The sequence below is a fragment of the Gossypium hirsutum genome, chromosome A07 (assembly GCF_007990345.1).
Source record: "Gossypium hirsutum isolate 1008001.06 chromosome A07, Gossypium_hirsutum_v2.1, whole genome shotgun sequence".
NCBI lineage: Eukaryota > Viridiplantae > Streptophyta > Magnoliopsida > Malvales > Malvaceae > Gossypium > Gossypium hirsutum.
The window spans coordinates 28,145,651-28,155,075 of record NC_053430.1 but is presented as its reverse complement, the minus strand read 5'-3'; the positions used below and the strand labels follow the sequence as shown (position 1 = coordinate 28,155,075).

General features: G+C 31.5%; 2 long non-coding RNA genes across 2 annotated transcripts; both read left to right on the top strand.

Annotated features, from left to right (window-relative positions):
• Positions 1–726: 726 nt before the first annotated feature.
• On the top strand, positions 727–7,725 carry LOC107956492 (uncharacterized). The gene is made up of 4 exons (XR_001700126.2): positions 727–914; positions 2,418–2,514; positions 2,753–2,852; positions 7,272–7,725. It is a non-coding gene; the product is annotated as an uncharacterized lncRNA (long non-coding RNA).
• A 253-nt stretch (positions 7,726–7,978) lies between these two features.
• Positions 7,979–8,437, top strand: LOC121232254 (uncharacterized). Its single transcript, XR_005930601.1, has 3 exons — positions 7,979–8,026; positions 8,104–8,196; positions 8,271–8,437. It is a non-coding gene; the product is annotated as an uncharacterized lncRNA (long non-coding RNA).
• The last annotated feature ends 988 nt before the right edge of the window (positions 8,438–9,425 follow it).

The following is a 9,425-nucleotide window of genomic DNA, read 5'->3' as shown; positions in this document are numbered from 1 at the left end:
AATTTAAAAATTAAATATATAGTGTGGAACAAAACAAATTTAATTTAAAGGAATTTAAGAAGTAATTAAACCTTTCAAATATAGAAACAAAAAAGAAAATTGGATTGAATCTTTAAATATTTAGTAGTATCAAAGGCATTAGCAGCGTTTATGAAAGCAAAAGGTAAGCAATAGCGGCGTTTTTTGCAAAAATCATTTTGTTTTCATAAAAATGGCGCCGTTTTATTGGATTTCTTAGTGGCGTTTTTGGTGAAACGCCGCAGTATGTCGGGCTGTAGCGGCGCTAGAGTAAAAACGCGGAAAAATGTTATTCTATTTTAATCAAAACGGCACCGTTTTATTTGATTTTTTAGTGTTGTTAATGGTAAAATGCCGCAATAGGTTGTGCTTTAGCTGCGCTACATGGAAAATACCTCAAAAGGTTAATTTGTTTTAATCAAAACGGAGCCGTTTTATTTTTTTAGTGGCCTTATTGTTAAAACGAGGCAATAGGTCGGGCTTTAGCAGCACCATTGAAAAACGCCAAAATGTTTTTTTTTTGTTTTAATGAAAACGGCGCCATTTTGTAGGTTTTTTAGTGGCATTTTCGGTTAAACGCCGCAATGTGTAGGGATTTAGAGGCGCTAGTGGATAAACGCTGTAAGAGTTGATTTCTTTTAGGCAAAATGTCGTCGTTTTGCTCTCCTCCATTTTACCCAACCAATAAATCCGATGAACCTTATTCATTTCCCCCTTTTTCCTAGTCTGAAATCCCTAAATTTCACCCAAAAATTGTAGCCCAACCTTTTTTTCTCTACTTTTTTTCCCCAACCTTTTCTCCTTATTCTTTTTCCCCCGAAATCCCTAAGTTCCACCCGAAATTAGCAGCCTAACTATTTTTCCCGAAATCGGCAGCCTTTAAATCGATATTGAAGGTTTGTTCTCGTGTCTTGATTTGTTTTTTCTACTATGGATTTTATATTATTTTTGGGTATGTTTTAAATGTGCGTAGCTATATTTTAGTTTATTATTGCTCAAAAATGGTTAATTTGGATTCAACTGATAGAAAAATGGATATAGGTGTTCATGGTTGTTCATCTTTTGATTATTTTCATTGGTTGCATGGTGCTATGCTAGTGTGTGATATAAATACAATTTATATAATTTGTTGTTCATCTTTAGAGGATAAATAAGAATTTCATGGCTACTTTGTTGTAATGAATGCTGCTTTGGAGTGGTTTAAGTGAAAATATACCTACTCGAGAAACTGCTGTTCTGCGTATAGAACCCTTCCCACCGGCCTTCCAGTCAATACCTCGTAATCCAATTATTTTAGACTTGACTTATAATGCCATTGATTTCCCATCTATAGAAAATAGAATGAAGAAAGACAAAAAGGGTTTCATAAGTAGGCTTTGGGGTTGAAGAAAATAGTTCAAGGTAAGATTTGATTTGAAAGGAATATAACCAAAAATTAAAAACTGCTTTCTTTTCACATGCTTTTGACTTTTGACTTCATGATTTTGGTTAACTGCAAAATTTTGGAATTTATACTGAGATGATGTGAAATATTTGAGAGATGATATTTTGGACAGTAAAAAAATCGTTTTTTTTTATTTGGATGATATTCAGATTCTGATATTAGTTTTTTTGTATCTGATAGGAAATTTCTTAAATTTGATATCTGAATCCATTTTTATTTTAGTTTAGATATTTGAATTTGTTTTGCTTGTATGGATAATAGATTTGAACTGATCTTACATATTTAATTTTTGAATTATTATTTTGTTAAGCCAATTTTTTTTATCTTCAAATGCATTTTGGATGGAAATATTTAAATAGATGTTTTACCATGTAAAATTAAAGTGATAAATATTAAAATTATACATGAATTTTAATCTAATGTCATATATGAATTTTGATTTTGTGGTTTTAACTAACAACATTATCGATATATTATGTACATAAACAATTATATTAATTCAATATGAAAATAAATAAATGTATTTATTAATTTAAATATATATGGTTGAATCAAAATTAAATTTATAATTCAAGTTATTGTACAAAATTAATTGACATGAATTTATATAAAAATTTGGTTTTTATCCTTAAATTAAATAATTTATAGCTTTTTGGTTTGGAAAATACATTAATGGATCATGTTTTTAACTTATTTAATTCTTGTTTATCCTTAGATTATTTTTTAATTTCATGGCTGTTCATTGTTATTTATTTTCTGAATGATGCTTCCTAATAAACGACAATTGAGTTAGAGTTTACAAATTACCACGTCGATGATAACGAGAGTGAATCAATGAGGTAGTCATTTAATGTTACCTCTTTTTTGGAGTCTACTCCTAGCAATTTGTTTATACTTTATAGTAGTCTTTTTTACATCTTTATATGATATATGCTGATTTATTGACACTTTATAGCAGGCATGCAAATGCATCAACGTTCAAACAAGCAAGTGGATTTTCAACCTACAAACTTCTGGAATTACATTAAAAAAAGTAAATTAAGAATATTTAGGTACATTTCTTATACAGATAAATAACTAGTATCATGTTAATTTATAATTGTTTTCAACTTACGTGCATTTAAATTTTAGATTTTTTAAAATAAAATTATTTTTAAAAATGCATATTAAGTTATGAATGACTCATAATATATTACTAAATTTAATATTTTGCAATCAAATAATAATACATGGATTAAATAAATCTAAATTGTAATATTTACAGTAACTTTTTTTCATGGAAAATGTTAGGTATATGCCTGAAGCTAGAGAAGAGAACAATGGTGAAGCTAGATTTAACGTTTGGATTGAAGCTTGGTGTTGAACCTACTGTTTTCGAAAGCTTATTAAGGTTAGCGTTCTCTTGAATTTTAGCATGCTTGTGCAAAATAAAATTTAAATATTTACCGGGCATGATTGTAAATGTAAAGAATATGGAAAAGAATCAAAAGAATGGCTTGCTGATATTACATCTCCATTGCTACCAATACAAATGTTGAGCTGAAAATGTTGAACTGAGTTGAGGTGTGTATATTAGTGAAATGGTAAAATCTTCTTTTGACAATACAAATGTATGCCCATGCAGATATTACTCAATTTACATTATTTTCATTTTCATTTCTTTAAAATTACATAACTTACATACCTTACATAAATATATATCATATCATAACTTACATACCTCACATAACATACATAACTTACATAACTTATATAAATATATATCATATCATAACTTACATAACTTACATAATGCATAAATATATATCATACCATAAATGTCATAACTTACATAACTTACATAAGTTACATAATTTACATAATTTACATAACTTACACAATTTACATAACTGACATAAATGAATATCATAATTTACATAACTGACATAAATAAATATCATATTGTCAACTTTAGACTTCAAGAACAATGAAATGGATAAGAGTTGGATGAATTTGTCAAGGGTAAGCAACGACTATCGAAATAGAGTACAAACTTTTCTAAATTTTGCATTTCAAAATGCAAGCCAAGAGAATATGATTCTTTGCCTGTGTAAAAAGTGTGGCAACATTAATTGGCATTTTTGTGAAGTTGTCTACGAACATCTAATTGTTGATGGCTTTATTCGTGGGTATAAAAAATGGATTTTCCATGGAGTGTGTACATCTAGTAGAATCTCTTCAATGATTAATCCGGCTTATCCTCATAGTGCTTACCATCAGTTTGTTAGAGAAGATGACATGGAAGGTATGTTATGAGATGCATTTAATACGCACAGTCATGGTTTGTAATCGTTTCCACCTGACTTTATTGCATCCGATGATTGTAATATTGGTGGAAATACTTTTACCGAAACGAGAAGAAGTGTACTTGATGAAGAGCCAAATAGAGAAGCGGCGAAGTTCTACAAGTTACTTAATAAAATGAATGAAGAACTTTACGAGGGATTAAAATATTCAAAAATGTTTTGCATTCGTCTATTTCACTTAAAATGTTGGGGAGGGTGAACCAGAAACTCTTTACAATGCTGTTGGAGTTTTGGAGAAATATGTTTCCGTTTACAAAAATCCCTCATTCATGCAAAGATATGAAGAAATTGATAAAAGATTTAGGCCTTGGGTACGACAAAATTCATAGTTGCCCAAATGACTACATGTTGTATTGGGATGATCGGAAAAACCAACAGTCTTGTTATGTTTGCTGTAAATCTCGTTGGATGAATATGAATAAAGAAGATGTGAATGAGGATGAAGGTGAGGCACAGTCAAGAAAGAAGCCAATAAAGATTTTGCGATATTTTCCACTAATACCAACGCTTCAAAGGCTTTTCATGTCATCAAAGACAACCGAGTCTATGACGTGACATCATGATCAACGAACTGATAATGAATTATTAAGGCATCCTGCGAATTCTTTAGCTTAGAAATCATTTGATAGTAAATTTCCAAGCTTTGCAAGCGATCCTCGGAGTGTGAGGCTTGGGCTAGCATCTGATGAATTTAATCCTTAGAAAATCATGAGCACTTCGTACAGTACTTGGTCTGTAGTGCTTGTTCCTTACAATTTGCCTCCATAGATTTACATGAAGCAATATTATTTTATCTTATCTATGATTATCCCTGGAGAGAAAGGTCTCGGAAATGATATTGACATTTATTTTCAGCTACTTATTGAAGAGTTAGAACAGTTATTGGCTGGTGTTGAGACATATAATGTATTGAGAAATGAGAACTTTTATTTACGTGCGGCTTTATTGTGGACTATTAATGATTTCTCGGCTTATGCCAATTTATCTGGTTCGAGTACTAAAGGACGTTATGCTTGTCCTTGTTGTGTTGTGTAAACATGTTCGAAGTGGTTATATAATGGGAAAAAGTTCTCTCATATGGGGCATCGCCGGTGGTTAGATGGAAATCATAAATTTAGATTTTAGAGGACTCTATTTAACGATACTGAAGAGTTCAGAGGAGCTCCTGAGCAGACCATTGGTTTTGAAATCTTGTTTATGTTAAAAGATATCAATTTTAGTTATGGGAAGATGAATCAACCACCCAACACGCAAACAAAGAGAAGATCAAAGGATGAATCTGATGAAGAGAATGATCCTAATGAGGCGGACTTATGGAAAAAAAAGAAATATTTTTTTAAGTTACCTTATTGGGAGCACCACATTTTACGCCACAATCTTGATGTCATGCATATTGAGAAGAATGTTTACGAGAACATCATTGGGACAATTTTGAATGTTGATGGAAAATCGAAAGACAATCTTCAGAGTCGACTTGATTTAGTTGACATGGGAATTCGGTGTGATCTTCATCCCCAAGTACTTCTAAATGGGAAATATCAGTTGCCGCCTTCTATTTTTGCAATGTCAAAGGAAGAGAAAGACGTGTTCTGCATGGTGTTTAAGGATATAAAGGTCCCAGATACGTATAAATCAAATATATCTCGATGTGTGAGTCTTAAAGATCGAAGACTATATTCCTTAAAATCACATGATTATCACATCTTGATGCAAGATTTACTGCCAGTTGCTTTACGGTGTTGTATGTCAAAAAAGGTGACGTCCTGTATAATTGAACTATCCAATATAATGAAAGCTATTTGTGACAAAGTTTTGAATGTTGAAAAAATTGAGAAAGTATAAGATCGAGTCGCTTTGACTTTATGCAATTTGGAGAAGATCTTTCCACCTTCCTTCTTCACTATTATGGTACACTTGCTAATCTATCTCCCTCATGAAGTAATTCTTGGTGGACCAGTTTTCTATCGATGGATGTATCCTATAGAAATGTGCTAATTTATTTGTAAAGTATTCATTCATTCACCTCTATACCTTTAGTTACAACTTTTGATAATGTTGTATATAGTGTTTAGGTTCCTATGCAAATTAAAGTCTTATTGTCATAATAAGCATTATCCAGAAGGATCAATTGCTGAAGGTTACTTGGCAGAGAAGTGTATGACTTTCTGTTCTAGATATTTAGAAGATGTTGAAACAAGGCTGAATAGACTAAGTAGAAATGCTGGGCTCACTGATCATAACTTGGCCGAAACTTATTTATTTCAAAGTTATGGAGAACCAATTGGTAAAGTTGAAATTGCAGAATTAGATGATAGATCTTGGATACAAGCACATCAATATGTTCTTTTCACTACGATTCAATTGAACCATTACGCAAGTAAGTTCTAGAATTTGATAAATATTCATGTTTTTGATTTGTTTATCTTCTAACCAATTAAACCTCTTTTTAACATAGTGAGTACAAACAAATCTTGAGATCTCGTTCACACTCCCGAAGATTACAACATCGAAAGATTAATAAGTTATCCACAGAATCTTTTCATGAATGGTTAAGCCAAACGGTATGCAACTGAAATTAATAAGTTACACATAATCACGATATTTTGCATCAAATAATAATGTTTTCTCATAACATTTATGATTACTCAATTTACTTTCGATTCAATAGGTTTGGAATGGGAAGGACGTCAATGACAAAGTTAAATGGCTTTCCCAAGGTCCGAATAGAGTAGTAAAAAGATATAGTGTCTTCCTTATCAATGGATTCAGATTTCATACAAAATATCGCGAGAGATTGAGGAGAACTCAAAATTGTGGAATTGTTGTTAATTCTTCAATTACAAGTAACGCTAGTGTTAGGGACAGTAATCCTGTTGAGGGAAATGTGGAGTATTACGGACTTCTTTCTGACATTATTGAGTTGGATTACTATGGAAAATGGAAAGTTGTCTTATTTCGATGTGATTGGGCTGATGGTAATACTGCTTGCGGAATTAAAAAAAGATCAATTTGGTTCTACAATGGTGAATTTTTCTTGCTTGATTCACACTGGACAACAATTGATAAACGAGCCGTATGTATTTTCTTCTCAAGTGAAACAAGTTTTTTATTCGAAAGATCCAACTAATGAGGTTTGGTACGTTGTACTCCGAAACACCCTCAGAACTTGTTTGACATGGGCAATGGAAGTAGATATGACATCGTCGAAAGATCAAAGACTTTGTCTTTTCCAGAACAAAACTTAAATGAAAATATCCATAGTACTAGTACACAATTTCAATGGGTTCGCCAGGATGTGGATGAAGATATTTACGAATTATGATGTAGTAAGATTTTACAATTTTTTAATTATATGTAATATTATAATTTAAATCTTAGTCTTGTTAAATATTTCAACTATTTTATATGTACTATTATTGTAGTAATTAGTTACTAAAATTTCAACTATTTTATGTGTATTGTAGAAAAAATGCCTAGAAGAAGATTACGAGATCTAAGTATTGTTCAGAATACTCCAAATTCGAAAGAAACAAATAGTGAACAATAGACTGCTATTGGATCTTTGAATGTTTCGAAAACACCTAACGAGCCAGCAGAAATTCAAAGTAATGTTAAATTTAATTTACATGTGTATTGACTTTTATTACTGATTTCTTTTTGAAATTATTATATTATAATATACCATTTTTTAGCTGAAAATTGTGGGATGCGCAGAGGTCGAGGACGTACGCTACTTAAATATTTATAAGAGTTAAATCCTGTCGAACATGTCAAAGTATCTAGAAACAATCTTGGTCAGCCTGTTGGATCAGAAGCTCGACTTTTAGCATAATATTTGGGCATTATAGCACGAAATGCCAATATGTTGCCTATCAACTACGAATCATGGCATCAAATGCCTGATAGTAACAAAAATCAAGCTCTTGATAATATTAAGGTAACAAAACATGAATGTAATTTATAATACTTTAGTTTAAGTTTCATTTATATTTACTTTCTAAACTTGTGTTTTTTAGGAGAGATTTGCTTTAGAGGTCTCGGATACTTATATCAAGAAGGCATTGGGAAAAAAATGGAGAGACCATAAAAGCCCTTTAAAGAAAGAATATTTTAATAAAGATATAAACCTCGAAGAGAAATTGTGAAATGTCCCTCTGGGAATTCTGAGGTACCAATGGGAAGATGCGGTGTTAGATTCTGGAATTCAAAAAAAGGAGAGGTATTACGTACTTTCAAACTCTTATAATTATTTCGATTTATAGTATTTACCATATACATAATAATTTCATAATGTAGGACCGTGAGCAAGTTAGAACAAACAGCAAGCAAAAACAAAAATTCACTCACACAGTAGGGTCGAAAAGTTTTGCTTGTGTAGCTGAGACCGAGGTATTTTGAATTTATTAATTGTGTCAAATATTAATTACTTTATATTAAATAATATTTTTACTAATATATTGTAGGAACTCTCGTCTGGGCAAAAAGTTAGACGCCTTCAGCTTTTTGACATTACACATAGGAAGAAAGATGGATCTCTAATGACTTAAACCTGGAGAAATTATGTTATATTTACTTAACAAAATTTGATTTATTTTAAATATTTATAATGTTTAATTATAATGGTTTAATTCGTCGTTAGTAGTTTTAAATAATGTTATGTTGCATTTATTTTTATTATATATTTTGTTTCTAGCTCTTTGATTGATTTATTAGGAGAAACTAAAGGATAAAAAGGCAGAGTATGAAGCGATTGCTTCGAGTGATAGTTCTGTTAATCTTAAGGACATTGATAACAGAATTATTACTAAAGTTTTGGGTCCTGAAAGGTATGGTCGGGTTCAATTTCAAGGATTTGGTGTTAACCCAACCCAATATTTTGGATCCAACTCGCAGTAATACATGCCTTCGGGGAGTTAAGCTCAAGCTGAAGTTCAGAGATTAAGAGACCAGATGGCTCAGATGCAAGTGAGCACAGTTGAGCAAACTTTTCAACTTAAAGCAGAGGTAGCATCGAGAGAAGCAGAGGTTTAAAGAAATATGAATAACTCCAGCTACAACTTAAAAAGGAGGTAGCAGCGAGGGAAGCAGAGCAAAACAGAAAATACAACGAACTCCAGCTACAACTTCAGAATATGATGAAGATGTTTCAGCAGTCGCAAAATCCACCATCTTAGACATTTGTTTTCTTATTGTAAGAATGTTTTAACAATATAACTTTTAACATTACTATAAGAATATTTTGTTATTTCATTTATTAATTTAGATAATATATCTTTCATTGAATTTTTGAAGTATCATTTAGATTTGCTGTTATTGGTTGGATTTGATGTTACAAGAAGGGTTGTATATGAATGAAAAATAGGATATTAGAAATCTGCTAAAATTACTGGCGTTTTTACTAAAAACACCGCTAAAGAACATGACCTTTATCAGCGTTTTTGTAAAAGCGCCGCTAAAAGTCATATTCTTTAGCAGCATTTGTATGAGAGGCGCCGCTAAAGGTCACGTCCCTTAACGGCGTTTGTATGGAATGCGCCGTTAAAGGTCACGTTCTTTAGCGGTATTTGTGTGAAAGGCGCCGTTAAAGGTCACGTTCTTTAGCGGCGCTTTATCAAAAA